The 14,292-nt window shown below is 57.6% G+C and overlaps 1 long non-coding RNA gene across 1 annotated transcript; it reads left to right on the top strand.

The window, feature by feature from the left end:
* The first annotated feature begins 11,966 nt into the window (after window positions 1-11,966).
* LOC147650639 (uncharacterized) lies at window positions 11,967-14,181 on the top strand. Its single transcript, XR_015276029.1, has 2 exons — window positions 11,967-13,039; window positions 13,147-14,181. It is a non-coding gene; the product is annotated as an uncharacterized LOC147650639 (long non-coding RNA).
* Window positions 14,182-14,292: the final 111 nt, after the last annotated feature.

Genomic DNA, 14,292 nt, shown 5'->3' with positions numbered 1-14,292 from the left:
ACCTAGAGCATTCCGCAAAGTCTCAGCGATCTGCGGATAATTAAAGGAGAAGGCAATCAATCTTGTTGTTCCAAACAGCGATTAGGCCGGGAGAGCCCGGCGCTGTAATTCCAGCGGCAGCCCGGGGGGAAGATGCCGCTGCAGAATGAGAGCTGCGAGTCCTCACAAGCTGCAGGAGCAGGGGCTGCTCTGGGCTGCCGCTGGGAATTCCCTGTGTTTCACAAGCGCTCGGCCGGAGGAGCGGCCCCGGCTCTTCCCAGGATGGGATGCAGGAGCCCCGGCTGGGGACAGAGCTCTGGGGACACGCAGGGAGGCTTCGTCCGGACAGCCGTGCCCCTTTCTAGAATCATTTCGCTCGGAAACTCCTCTAAGATCAAATCCAAGCGTTCCCCCAGCACTGCCAAGGCCGCCACGAATCCACTTGTGTCCCCAAGCGTGGCATCCACAGGGCTGTTAAATCCCCCCAGGGATGGGGACACCAGCACTGCCCTGGAGCCCGTTCCAATGCTCCTTTCAGTGAGGGAATTGTATTATGTGCCAGGATAAATCCTGGCACAGCTGGCGGACCAGCCTTCCTCACGGAGCGGGGTTTAGGGCTCCCACCGTGTCCTGCCCTTGTCCCCACGTGTGACCAGAGCAGAGCTCTGCAGGGCAGGGCCAGGGCAGGGCCAGGGCAGGGCCAGGGCAGGACCAGGACAGGGCCAGGGCAGGACCAGGACAGGGCCAGGGCAGGACCAGGACAGGGCCAGGACAGGGCCAGGACAGGGCCAGGGCAGGGCCAGGACAGGGCCAGGGCAGGGCCAGGACAGGGCCAGGACAGGGCCAGGGCAGGGCCAGGACAGGGCCAGGGCAGGGCCAGGACAGGGCCAGGACAGGGCCAGGACCAGCACGGAGCCACCTTCGGGAGCCCAGAGCCCCAGCCCAGATCCCGGCAGGTCCTGCAGGAGCCCAGAGCCCCAGCCCAGAGCCCGGCAGGTCCTGCAGGAGCCCGGCTCTTCCCCGGGAGCAGCAGGGAGGGAAATGCGGCCCCGAGCAGCACAGACAGGGGCGCAGGGCCGTGCAGCACCCCCCACCCACCTTCCGTGCTGAGTTTGGGGTCAGACCCCGCGTGTGAGGCTCAGGCAGCCCTGGAGAGCCGGAGGCATCGCCCCGAGCTCTGCCGGCCCGGGGGGGCTGCCTGGAGTCGATCCGTGGTTTCACAGCTCCCATCCCGCCTCACCACAAGGCCAAGAGGAAATTGCAATCGTTTGCTGACGGTTTTTCGGAGCCCTCATCCAGGCCCGGTGCAGCTCCCCCAGAGCATCCCTCCCCAAGCGCTGCCACAGCAGCTCCCTGGCTGTGCTTCCCCACCGAGCTGCTCCCCAGCTGCCCTGCCAAGCCCCTTCCCAGGGCGGCCGTGGGGAGCCTTGGCTTGGAAAAAAATAATATTCCACAACCTAAAAGGGAGAATGGCAGAAAAGTTTCCCCTCAGCCCCCCCTGCTGCATTCCAGAGCTGCTGTGGCCATGAGGAGACCCCAGCCCGGAGCAGGGAGCCTTTCCCTGCAGGGATGAACATTTCTGTGAGCAGAGCCTTTCCCTGCAGGGATGAACATTTCTGTGAGCAGAGCCTTTCCCTGCAGGGATGAACATTTCTGTGAGCAGAGCCTTTCCCTGCAGGGATGAACATTTCTGTGAGCAGATCCGGGCTCCGTGGAATTCAGAAGGAATTTCCAGCGGCTTTTCCGTGCAGAGCCCCGAGTTTCTGCGTCCCCAGCAGCCCGGCGTGCCCAGGAGCAGGGCACAGGTACCCAGAACACCTGGGTAACTGCAGTGGATCCAGCTCTGCTCCTCCATGGCCCTGTGGGGACTTTCCTGACGGAACTGCAGCGTTTGCTGCTGCTGGCCTGTCCCTGCCAGGGCAGGAAATGGAGGCACAGAGTGGTCAGGCTTGGAAAAAACCACTGAGATCATCCAGCCCAGCCATAAACACAGAGCCAGCACAGGCAGGGCTGGCTCTGGCACGAGGGTCTCCCCACCAAGGGTTCCTTCCTTCTGCTGCACGAGGAACACAAAGCCATGAGAGATCCAGACCAGGTTTTATTTTTATGTTTTATTTTTACTTTTATTTTAATTTTTATTTTTATTTTTATTTAGATTCTGGATCTCATGAGAGATCCAGACCAGGTTTTATTTTTTATTTTTATTTTTATTTTTATTTTTATTTTTATTTTTATTTTTATTTTTTATTTTTTATTTTTATCTTTATTTAGATTCTGGATCTCATGAGAGATCCAGACCAGGTTTTATTTTTTATTTTTATTTTTATTTTGATTTTGATTCTGGATCTCATGAGAGATCCAGACCAGGTTTTATTTTTTTTATTATTTTTATTTTTATTTTTATTTTTATTTTTATTCAGATTCTGGATCTCATGAGAGATCCAGAACAGGTTTTACCTCCTGGACATCAAATCAAATAAAGGTTTTTTTGGACAGGCTGATGCTCAGCTCCACCTGGCCTCTGGAAGCACCTGCAGGTTGTTCCCAGCCAGCCCTGGAGGCGACACGAACAGGAGAGGGGAAAACTCTCCGTGTAACAAAGGCAGAGCACGAGTTTGGGCTGGAGCTCCGTGGCTGAAGGCCCTGGGCCCATCTCGTGCTCGGGGCTGTTCTCACAGAGCAGGACACGGCTCTGAGGCTGCAGAGCTCCTGCTCGGGGCAATCCGAGCCAGCTCCAGCCCCACCACGAGCTGGGAACCAACCTCAGAGCTGCTCAGCAACCTCAGAGCCCTCAGCACGGGCACCCCACAGCCCCTCTGCCGCAGGCTGGGCACCAGGAGCAATTCCCCATGGAACGGGGGCCTGGCCTTGGCAGAGGCTGCCCGGGGTGGGGGTTGGAGTGCCCATCCCTGGGGGTGCCCAAAGTATCCCTGGAGGTGCCCAAAGAATCCCTGGAGGTGCCCAAAGAATCCCTGGGGGTGCCCAAGGAATCCCTGGGGGTGCCCAAGGAATCCCTGGAGGTGCCCAAAGAATCCCTGGAGGTGCCCAAAGAATCCCTGGAGGTGCCCAAGGAATCCCTGGGGGTGCCCAAAGAATCCCTGGAGGTGCCCAAAGAATCCCTGGGGGTGCCCAAAGAATCCCTGGAGGTGCCCAAAGAATCCCTGGGGGTGCCCAAGGAATCCCTGGGGGTGCCCAAGGAATCCCTGGGGGTGGCACCCAGAGCTCCGGGCTGGGGACAAGGCGGGCACAGCTCGGACTGGATGGTCCAGGAGGGATTTTCCAGCCTGGATGTCCCTGGGATCCTGCTCCAGTCCCAAGGTCTGGCTGCGGAGGGCAGGCACTGGGGAGCATCCTCACCTGTCCCGGAGCCAGACCGCGCTCCCGGGCAGGGAGAACGGGAGAACGAGCGGGGATTTGCGGGGGAACGAGCGGGGATTTGCGGGGGAACGAGGAGAGATTTGCGGGGGAACGGGGAGGGATTTGCGGGGGAAGGAGCGGGGATTTTCAGGGGAACAAGGAGGGATTTGCATCTGCGGCTGAAAGCTGCGGGAGCGGCGCTGGAATTTCGCGGGAGGCGATGAGAGAGGCCGTCCCAGCGAGAGAGGCTCGGCTGCAATTAGGAAGGCAATTTGGGTAATGTTTTGATTGGGAGGGGTTTACATGCCGGTGGTCTCCGGAGGCAGAACTCCTGCCTGGGAGGGTTTTCCTCTCAGCCCATCCCTTTGTGCGATACTCAGCCTAAGCTGCATCTGAAAGAATCAGCCTCACTTATTATCAAAGCCACAAACCATCTGGTTCCACTTTGCTGGGGAAAGGCAATGAGTGGAAATCTGGTTTCACTTGGGTTTTCCTTCCCCGGGTTATGGTTTGCTCCGTGTTTAATGTTGTTACTGCAATTCGATAGTTGGGCAGTGGGTGGCCCGGTTCCCCCATTTGAAACTAATTTACAGCTTTGTCTGGCAAAATTGTTGCTTCCAATCAATTAGCGCTGACACCGAAATTAAACCGTCCTGGGGTCTCGGCACATAAGGAAGCAGGTCCTCGTTTTTTGGAAGGAATTAGCTCTTCGGAGGGGAATCTGGTGGCTCACCCTTCCCCCGTGCCAAGCTGGGGGTTTGTTTTTAAAGATCCAGCCTGTGTTTCTTTGCAGGAGGTTTAACAGGGAAGGCTGAGATCCCTCGTGGATGCTATTTTTGTTTTACAGCCGTGACCTTGTTAAAGAGATGGACAAACAAGCCAGAAATGGAACATTAATAAATAAAGCCTGAATCCATCAAAACATCCACAGGCACCTCCATCAGCCCTGCAGAAAGCCTGGGAGTGTTCCCAGCACCTTCCCCTGCCTCCCCCCCGTCCCAGCCCGCAGGGCCCTGCAGAGCTGCAGCTCCACGGGAGCACCCCCAGAACTCCCGGGTTTATTGTCCTGCCCCGGTTCTGGGAGCCCCCGAGGCTGGGGCCAGCCCAGGCCAGCCCTGCTGAGCCCCTGCCAAAGCTCGGCCTGAGCCCACCCAGGCAAGGCTTGACTCTGTGCACAGGCAGCAATCCCAGCTCGGGAGCTTTGGCTGCAAACCCCGGGATTTTGGAGTCCCTGGAGGATAAAGGATGCCCCGAGACAGGGAAAGCTCCACGGGGAGCTGCAGGATTTGGGCTGGGAGCTGGCAGGGAGCAGGACACGCTCCGTGTGGCGATGCCACCCTCCGCCTTCCCCCTCCTCAGCCAGAAATCCGCAGTTCCCTTTGCGTGGAGCGGGCAGGGACCCAGAGCAGGGCTCCAGCCTCCTCCCGGGGCTCGGGGCAGGCTCCAGGAGCCGAACGAGGGCTGGAAACTGCTCCTTGCTTTGCCCTGGGCTCCAGGCTCACTCGTGGCAGGGACAGGTGGCCCTGGGCAGAGTCCCTGTCCCCTCACTGCCGCAGGGGCTGTGACCTCCCAGGTCTGCTGCAGCCCTGTGGGGACACAGCTCAGCCTCAGGAGCTTCTCTGAGCCCTTGGCTCCCCGATCCCTCACCCTTCCCACGGCTCTGGGACATGGCACGGACCCCTCCTGCCAGAGCTCAGCCCAAACCTGCCCTTCCCAAAGCTTCCCCCAGCGCACGGACCCTCAGCAGAGCTGGGCTGTTTAGAACGAGCAAACACGACTGAAAAAACAACAAAAAAAAAAAATAAAAAAAAAATGGAACCTCTCTCCCAACAGGAAGAAAAATATTTTTTAAAGCCTTGAAGTTTTTACAGCTGGTGAGAGGCAGCACCGGGAAGGCTGGAGGGCAGCCCTGGCCAGCAAATTCCAGCCAAAGTAGGAGCATGGGAGAATAGCAAAGCAGACAGGAAAAAAGAGATGAAGAAGAAGAAAGGAGATGAAGCAGCTGAGATAAAAACGAGATCGCTGACAGGCTGGTGCCCACGGAGCAGGGCACCAGAGCCTCCTGTCTGAAGATGCACCAGCTAGAGCTGGGAAAATTCCCTGGCTTTGAAGACCAGGTCTTCCTGGAGACAAACAGCTCTAATCCACACTCCTGAGTAATTCTCTCTTTGGCAGCACATCATACCAGCATCGATTTAAACCTCAGGGCAGCTGCTCTGGCTTTAATCTGGGTTTTATTTTTGTAAACTCCAGTTTCAAGGAGCTGCTCACAGAGCAGAGCGGGGCTGGGTGGCAGGAGCAGAGCCAGAATCACTCAGGGCTGCAGTGGAAACACTTGAGCTTCTTCAAGAACAGCGACCAAATGTGAAAAGCTTTGATCCTAAAAAGGTAACAGCCCTGTCAGGGGGAAAAGGGGTCAACCTGCTCCGCTTGTGCTGGGGCAGCTCCCTCTGCTGCCTTGGCTCCCCGGCTGCTCCCAGGAGGAGCAGGGCAGGCCCGGATGGGCTCCCGGCAGAGCTCAGACACATGGGCTCATTCCTGTGCTCTGGAAAGTTCTCACTGCCAAGGAACAGCCACCAAACCCGAGCGGGCAAATGCCGTCCCCTGAGCTGCCCCACTGGGGACCTGGCTGGATCGGCCATGGGGATAAATGTTCATTCCTGGGGGAATAAATCCCTGTTCGGTCCTAGGGGATCAATCCCTGTTCATTCCTGGGGGAATAAATCCCTGTTTGGTCCTGGGGGATCAATCCCTGTTCATTCCTGGGGGAATAAATCCCTGTTTGGTCCTGGGGGATCAATCCCCGTTCATTCCTGGGGGAATAAATCCCTGTTCGGTCCTGGGGGATCAATCCCTGTTCATTCCTGGGGGATCAATCCCCGTTCATTCCAGGGGGGATCAATCCCTGTTCATTCCTGGGGGATCAATCCCTGTTCATTCCTGGGGGATCAATCCCTGTTCATTCCAGGGGGATCAATCCCTGTTCGGTCCTGGGGGATCAATCCCTGTTCATTCCTGGGGGATCAATCCCCGTTCATTCCAGGGGGGATCAATCCCTGTTCATTCCTGGGGGATCAATCCCTGTTCATTCCTGGGGGATCAATCCCTGTTCATTCCAGGGGGATCAATCCCTGTTCGGTCCTGGGGGATCAATCCCCGTTCATTCCAGGGGGATCAATCCCCGTTCATTCCAGGGGGATCAATCCCTGTTCATTCCTGGGGGATCAATCCCTGTTCATTCCATGGGGATCAATCCCCATTCATTCCAGGGGGATCAATCCCTGTTCATTCCTGGGGGATCAATCCATTCATTCCAGGGGGGATCAATCCCTGTTCATTCCAGGGGGATCAATCCCCATTCATTCCAGGGGGGATCAATCCCCGTTCATTCCTGGGGGATCAGTAACCCAGCGGGAGCAGCAGGAGGGGCCGGGGCTGCTGTCAGGAGCTGGAGCTGACCCCACTGCAGGTGCCCGGGCCAGGGGCAGGGTGGCACCGTGAGGGAGCCCTGGAAATGCAGAGATCAGCCCTGGATGGGTGTGAGCTGCGGCAGGGGCTCCCCACAGCCCGCCTGAGCCGGTGTGGAGCCCTGGGACATTCCTGGAAGTGTCTCCAAGGACATTCCGAAGGAATGACATCCCGGGGAGATGCTCGTGGAACAGCCAAACCACAATCGCTGGAAGGGGAGACCCGTGGGGTGCCCTGCTCCAGCCTACAGACACAGGATGGAAAAGGGATCCGGCGTGAACCCCCCGGAACGCTCTCGGGGCAGATTTCCTCCCCATCTCCCCTCGTTTCCCGGCTTTAGCCCCGGATTCCCCCCGAGCAGCAGCTCTGCTCAGCTTTGTCCCCGTCTCTGGCACCATCTGCAGGTGGCAGCGCAGTTCCCTCCCGAAGGATGGAATATCTGGAGATCTGCAGGATCCCCCAGCCGCCTGTTCCAGCCCAGAATCCCAGCTCGGCTGAGCCCTCCCAGCCCAGCCTTCCCTGGGAATGGTCCCTGCAAGCAAGAGCGAGCCCCCAGGGCTCCTCCAGCCAAGCCCCTGGGAAGGGCCGCGGGCACTCGGGGGTGTTGGCACCGAGCCTGCCCAAACCTCCACCCCGCGTTCCACAATTCCCCCCGTGTTCATCCTCCCGGAGATGCCCACCGTGCTTTCCTCGGGAGCTCACAGGGACACCTGGGGACCAGCCCAAAGCCTCCCTGCCCGGCCAGAAATCTCCCTGCGGCTTCCCAGCAGAGCCCCTCGGTGAGACCGAGCCAAGGGAGCCCCTGCAGCGCGGCCAGCAGGGAGTGCAGAAAGGTTTGGAAAGCTCCTGGGCTGAAGGGGAGGTGCAGGAGCCGCCCAGGACGGGGGGATCCGATCCCACCCTGCTCCCAGCCAGAATTCCCAGCAGGAATGGGCACAGGCCAAAGGCAGGGCTGGAAGATCTGCAAGGCTCAGTCAGGAGGGAAGGATGCACTGACAGAGCCTCAGTTCCCAAATGCTGCCCTGTGAGGTTCTCCCCCGCCCCAGCAGTGCCCTGTTCTCATGTCTGAGCTGCAGGTGAGCAGGCCAAGGAGAAGGAAGGAAGGAGGAAAGCGTTTCAGGGAGAACAGAGCCGCTCTGAGCCTCGCTGGGCTCCAGCTGCACATCCCGTGGCCATCCTGAGCCCAGCCCACGCTCCAGCCGTCCCCAGCCTGGCAGCCTCACCTGTTCCAGGGCAGGTGCAGGGCTCAGCCTCTCCCAGGAACAAGGGATGAGTTTCCAAGGCTGCCTGGAAGCAGGTGGGAAGCGCCTTCCCCCCAGTCCCCCCTCGCCCCTGCTGATGGCACTTCCAGCAGTGCCCAGGTCTTGGCCAGAGCTCAGGGAGTTTATTTCTCTTTCTTTGGAGGAGGAAACAGCTGGGAGAGCTCTGGGGAAGGATCTGTGGTGAAAAGGAGCTGCTGGCACGGGGCAGGAGGGTTCGGGAGTGCTGCAGAGCTGGGGTTTGGGAGGAGGGCGCTGGGGTGAGGAGGGCACGCGGCTCCTGGCCCACCTTGCACGAGCAGGGGGCAGCCCAAGGACTCCCAGCCCCAGGCAGCGATCCAGGCCCTCTGTGGAAGGCAGATTGTTCCCAGCCATGGAGCCGGGCCCAGCTGCCATTCCACGCTCTGGGTGGGAGCGGGGAATTCTTCCCTCGCTCCCTGGCACCGGAGCTGGCCGCTCTCCCAGCCCCGTGTCAGGCAGCCAACACCTCCCAGCGGGAAAAACAAACAAGCAGGGAGGCTGCTGAGGAGCTCTGGCTCTGGATTTATCGCGGAGAGTGCTGGGGATTGAACGTTCCTGCTGCTCCCCACAGCTGGAAGTGGTTCCTCAGGTGTCCATCCGCTGAGCAGAGCTCAGCTCTGAGGAAATCCCGTACTGAGGCTCACCTCGAGCCATCCCTCTCGTGCAGTCTCCAGCACACATCCGTGAGTGCAGTAATTCTCCTGAGCAGCGCTGGTGCTGGGCACCCCAGCCAGAACAGACGGAACCCAAGTGAGGAAATGGAAAAAGCCTTCATTCCACAGACTTGTATCAGCGAAGGGATTCCAAACACTGCATTCCCAGCACGATGAGAGATGCCGCAGGATTGGCATGTTTCCTTCCTGAAGAATTTGCAAAATATCCTTTTTCTTTTTCTTTTTTTTTTTTCCTGCAGCAAAATCAAAGCCAGACTCAGCCTCGAATGATTAAAGGTTAACGAAGACTTCAAACAATCTCACGCGATGGGTCGTTCTCCCAAGAATGATGGGACATAAACTGGGCTTGGGTTTAATATCTGCCTTTAATTAGGGCCGTGTCAGAGGGTGATGAGCAGGAAAAGAGGCTCTGGCACAGATGGGAGATGTGCTCTGGAAATTCTTTGGAAAGAAAAATATTGCTGCACCTGTTCGGGGCAAAATCCTGCCCCGGGGAAAGCGTCCCCAGCTTGGGGTGAAGTGGAATTGGAGCTGTTTTAAAACAAGATTCCACTGAAATGTGCTGCGGGTTTGTTCTCTGGAAAACAAGGTGAGCTGGCTCGGGATGTGAGGAGGCAAACACAGCCCAGGCTGGAGCCAGCTCCGGGAATTGGTCACGTTCCCAGCGCTGCCGGAGCTCCAGCACAGGCTCCAGCAGCAGGCACAGGGCGGGATTTTGGGGGGTCTGTGCAGGGCCAGGGGTTGGATTAATGATCCCTGTGGGTCCCTTCCAGCTCAGGGTATTCCGTGACTCCCTGGGGTTGGATTCTCCTCGAGGAATTGGCCTCTGGGAACCAGGAGCAGCGAACAGAGGAGCACAAACCCCGCAGCCAGAGCTGCTCCAGGCACCACCTCCTCGCCAGCCCTCGCTGCAGCCCAGTCCCAGCAGCATTTTAATTAAAAGAGGTGGCTCCGTGCACCTTTTTCCTATTGATCTGCAGTCAACAAGAGCCCATAAAGCAAGAAATTAAAGCCATAATTTACAGCCCTTGGCCGGGCTGCCTGCGAGCTCTGGTTGCCACATTGTACACGATGGTTTCCTGCCTCTGCCAGGACATAAACTCCACACAACAGCTCCAAAAAGAAAAAAACCCCAACCCTTAACCTCCCCCAGCCTTACGAGGCTTCCTCCAGGAGCCAGCTCCGAGGATGGTTTTCAGCTCCCCGTGTCTGATGTGGGGCCAAGCCGTGGTTCCAATCAGAGCAGAGATGAAAGGGCAGCCCTTGGTTCTCCGCAGCCCGGGCCAGGTGTGCAGCTGGCACCCGCAGCCTCCCGGGGCACTGCTCCAGTGCAGACATGTCAAAGTAATAAAAATAAAATGAGGAACATGTGGCTAAAAACAGCCACTCGTTTCACTCATTTCTATAAATGAGTTTTCCCAGGGCAAGGTTTGGGGTTTCTTTAAACAGGGATTCCAGCACTTCGATCCCTGGGAGAGGCTGGGAACGTGGTGGAGCAGCTCTCCTCCAAGCAGCCTCTTATTTACAGTTGTGCGGGCTCAAAGAGCTGACTTAAACCTTCAAATGACAACAATTCCTCCGAGGCGAGATGCCAGAGTTGAGCAAACAATTTGTAGGGAATGTTAAGTGGCGGGGGAAGCCGCGGAGCTTGTAATGAAGCCGTGGTGGTGTTTCCAATCAGGGCTGAACCCAGCACGGCAGAGCTGCCGAGGGATCCGACAAACCACAGGCCGGGCTGGGGGAAAATATCCTTTTCTGTGGCTTGTTGAACAACGTGACGTGGTTGGTGCCTGGTGCTGCTGGCACAGAGCACAGAACCAGCTGCTGCTGCTGCTGCTCCGAGCCTTCCAGGGCAGATCACAGAGCCCAGGTGCTTTGAGGACTGAGAAAAGGTTGTTAAATAAAATCACTTTCACGGCCTCGATGCCGTTTTGGGGCATTACACGTGCACAAGGTGCAGGACGAGGGGATGTCCTCAAGCTGGAGGAGAGGAGGTTCAGATCGGGCACCAGGAAGACACAGAGAGGTGAGGCTGCTCCAAGCGCCATCCAACCCAGCCTTGGACACTTCCAGGGAGGCAGGAGCAGCCACAGCTTCTCTGGGCTCCCAGGGAACAGTTTCTTCCCAACACCCCATCCATCCCTGCCCTCTGCCAGGGGGAGCATTCCCGTGTCCTGGCACTCACTGCTCCGCACTTTGCTCTCGGAGGCATCCAGCTGACACAGGTAATGTTACACCTTCTTACAGCCCCAGGAAAACCCCAGAGCAGCGTTTGCAGCCTCTCCCGGGCATCTCGATTTCACCAGGAACACGAGGCTCCTGCCTGAGCACGGCAGATAAGCACATTCCTGGGGAGTGCTCTGGGGGCAGAGCCCGGTGCTCCCTCCCGGCCCTGCTGCGGAGCTCCAGCACTGGGGGAAGGCAGCCAGGAGAGCTGGAGACACAGGACAGGGAGCTGGAGACACAAGACAGAGCTGGAGACACAGGACAGAGAGCTGGAGACACAGGACAGAGCTGGAGACACAGGACAGGGAGCTGGAGACACAGGACAGGGAGCTGGAGACACAGGACAGGGAGCTGGAGACACAGGACAGAGCTGGAGACACAGGACAGAGCTGGAGACACAGGACAGGGAGCTGGAGACACAGGACAGAGCTGGAGACACAGGACAGAGCTGGAGACACAGGACAGGGAGCTGGAGACACAGGACAGAGAGCTGGAGACACAGGACAGAGCTGGAGACACAGGACAGGGAGCTGGAGACACAGGACAGAGCTGGAGACACAGGACAGAGCTGGAGACACAGGACAGAGCTGGAGACACAGGACAGAGCTGGGGGTGCCTGGCAATTAAACACCTCTGGGAGCACCCAGGGAAGGTACAGCTTCCAGAGGAACAGCTGACAGGAACTGGGATGAGCCAGACCCTTCTCCCCCACAGCCCAGCAGGCTCTGCTAGGCCAGGTCTAACCCCCTCGAGTTTTCATCTTTCCTAGAACACCTCAGAGCCTTCCTGCCCCCTGGGCTCCCCCGGCCCCAAAAAGGATCTGGAGACAATGGACACCTGAACATCCCAAACCTGCACAGAAACGGCACCTCCAAGGGCTGAGAGCAGAAATCAAACCAGTTTGTGACACAACAGCCAGAGGGGGAAGAGACCCCTTTGGTGTTTTCATCACCGTGCAGCTCAGAGGCATCTGAGCCAGGGTGGAAATGCTGGAAGTGGAGCCCAGAAGTGTTGATCAGTCAAACGCCCTGAGCCAGTTCAAACACATTCCCGAGGGCTGGCACAGCAACTTTGCCCTGGCAGGCACCGTGCCAGGGCAGGGACCTCTGTCCTCACCTCTGTCCTCACCCTGCGGCAGCAGGGAGCTCTGCCCCCGCGGGCACTGCCCCTTCCAGCTGCTCCCACAAAGGCACCAGCAGGATTCCTCTGGAGCCAGAGGGATTTGAACCCAGGCGATCCCACAGCACAGGGGAATGTTGTCAGTGACCCCGAACCCAGAGCCAGAAATACCGGGAACAGGGCCTCAGATACACTGAGAACAGGGCCCCAAACACACCGGGAACAGAGCCCCAAACACACCGGGAACAGGGCCTCAGATACACCGGGAACAGGGCCCCAAACACACTGGGAACAGGGCCCCAAACACACTGGGAACAGGGCCTCAGATACATTGGGAACAGGGCCTCAGATACACCGGGAACAGGGCCTCAGATACACCGGGAACAGGGCCTCAGATACACTGAGAACAGAGCCCCAAACACACCGGGAACAGGGCCCCAAACACACCGGGAACAGGTCCTCAAACACACCGGGAACAGAGCCTCAAACACACCGGGAACAGGGCCCCAAACACACCGGGAACAGGGCCTCAAACACACCGGGAACAGGGCCTCAGATACACCGGGAACAGGGCCCCAAACACACCGGGAACAGGGCCTCAAACACACCGGGAACAGGGCCTCAGATACACCGGGAACAGGGCACCAAACACACCGGGAACAGAGCCCCAAACACACCGGGAACAGAGCCCCAAACACACTGGGTTTATTGTTCCATGTAATTTAGTTCCATATGCGTCCCTGGAGCCTCCTTCCATTGCACTGGGGATACTGCAAAGGTGATGTGGAGGGTTTTGTTCCTTCCCAATGTCCCATGTCACCTGCCCCCTGGCAGTGGGAGCCCCTGGTGTGTCCTTGCCCCCTCTGTGGATGTGGATTTCCCTGTGGATGCACCCCAGGAAATCTCCAGAGCCCCCTCCTGCATCCTCTTCCTCAGGTCTGTTTATGTCCTCACTCAGGAGAGGAAAAAGACAAAAAGCAGACTGCCGGAATTCTTCAAAGCTGCCCAAATGATTGCATTTTTGTACCCTTCCCTCTCTCCAGGTGAAGCTGAAGCCTCAGGGGAACCCTGCCAGCCTTTCCTCAGGTCCTGCTCTCCCTGCCCACACACTCCTGCAAGGCTCTGCTGCTTGCCAAGGAACTCCTTCTCATCCCAGCTTCGCTGCCCGCTGATTTCTCGCCTTTTTCACCTTTCAGCAGGAGTGGGATGTGGGAGACGTCACAGCCTGGGGCTGGAGGAGACGCAGGAGCAGGGCTCGGGAATCCTGAGGATTCCTCACCAGGAGCACACGGGGACAGCCGAGGTCCCAGTGCAGCCTCCCACTCCGTGTCAGCGTGCAGGATTCGGCACAGCACCTCCAAAACCTCCAACAGCTCGAGGCTGCCAGCCTGACGAGCTGAGATCCACACTGAGCTGCCTTCCATCCGGATTTTCGGGAATTTGACAGCTCCATGGAGCTGCAGCTCAGAGCAGCTGCTGACAGCTCAGGGGAGGAGATGGGGTCATTCCCTTCCCAGCAAGGAAATCATGGACAGCACCCCTGGGAATTCCACAGTCCATGCTGGAACTGCTGGCTCCTGTAAAATCAGCTGTTGAAGGATCTGCTGCACTGCCAGAGCCTGCAATGCCCCATTTCCCCCCAGCACCCCCAGGTGCTGCCTGGGCTGGAGCTCCTTCCAACACCAGCAGGAGAAATCATCCCCAAATGTCCAATTTCTGTCCCCTCTCTGAGCAGGATCTGAGATCCTGCAGCACTTCCCACTCGTATGTCCCCTGGGACAGAAGGCACAACCTTCCCAATCCCAAACTCCAGCAAGCTGTACTGCGAGACAAGGGCAGCCAGAAGTGTCTCTGAACTCACACTAACTCTTACCCCAGCCCTGATCCTCCTCAGACAGATCCCATCTCCCTCTGAAATTCCTCATTACATTATAAAACTGTAACTTGATGCCCTGCTGAGAATTTTTAAATCTTCTCCATTGTATTCTTAAAGTATATAAGCAAAACCCCCATCACTTAATGAAGTGTAAAACTAATTATTATGAAATAAAACTAGCTGTTCACCAAGTGGAAAACCAGCCCATTTTCATGTCCTATTTTCCTTTGCAATGTATTCCCTCCCCTGCTCCGCAAATGTAGAAATAAATATCCCTCCCAGCATCGTGCTGCCTGGAAGCTGCAGCCCACCA

The sequence above is a fragment of the Cyanistes caeruleus genome, chromosome 13 (genome assembly GCF_971803275.1).
Source record: "Cyanistes caeruleus chromosome 13, bCyaCae1.hap1.1, whole genome shotgun sequence".
Taxonomy (NCBI): Eukaryota; Metazoa; Chordata; class Aves; order Passeriformes; family Paridae; genus Cyanistes; species Cyanistes caeruleus.
This window is presented reverse-complemented; position numbering and strand designations above follow the sequence as displayed.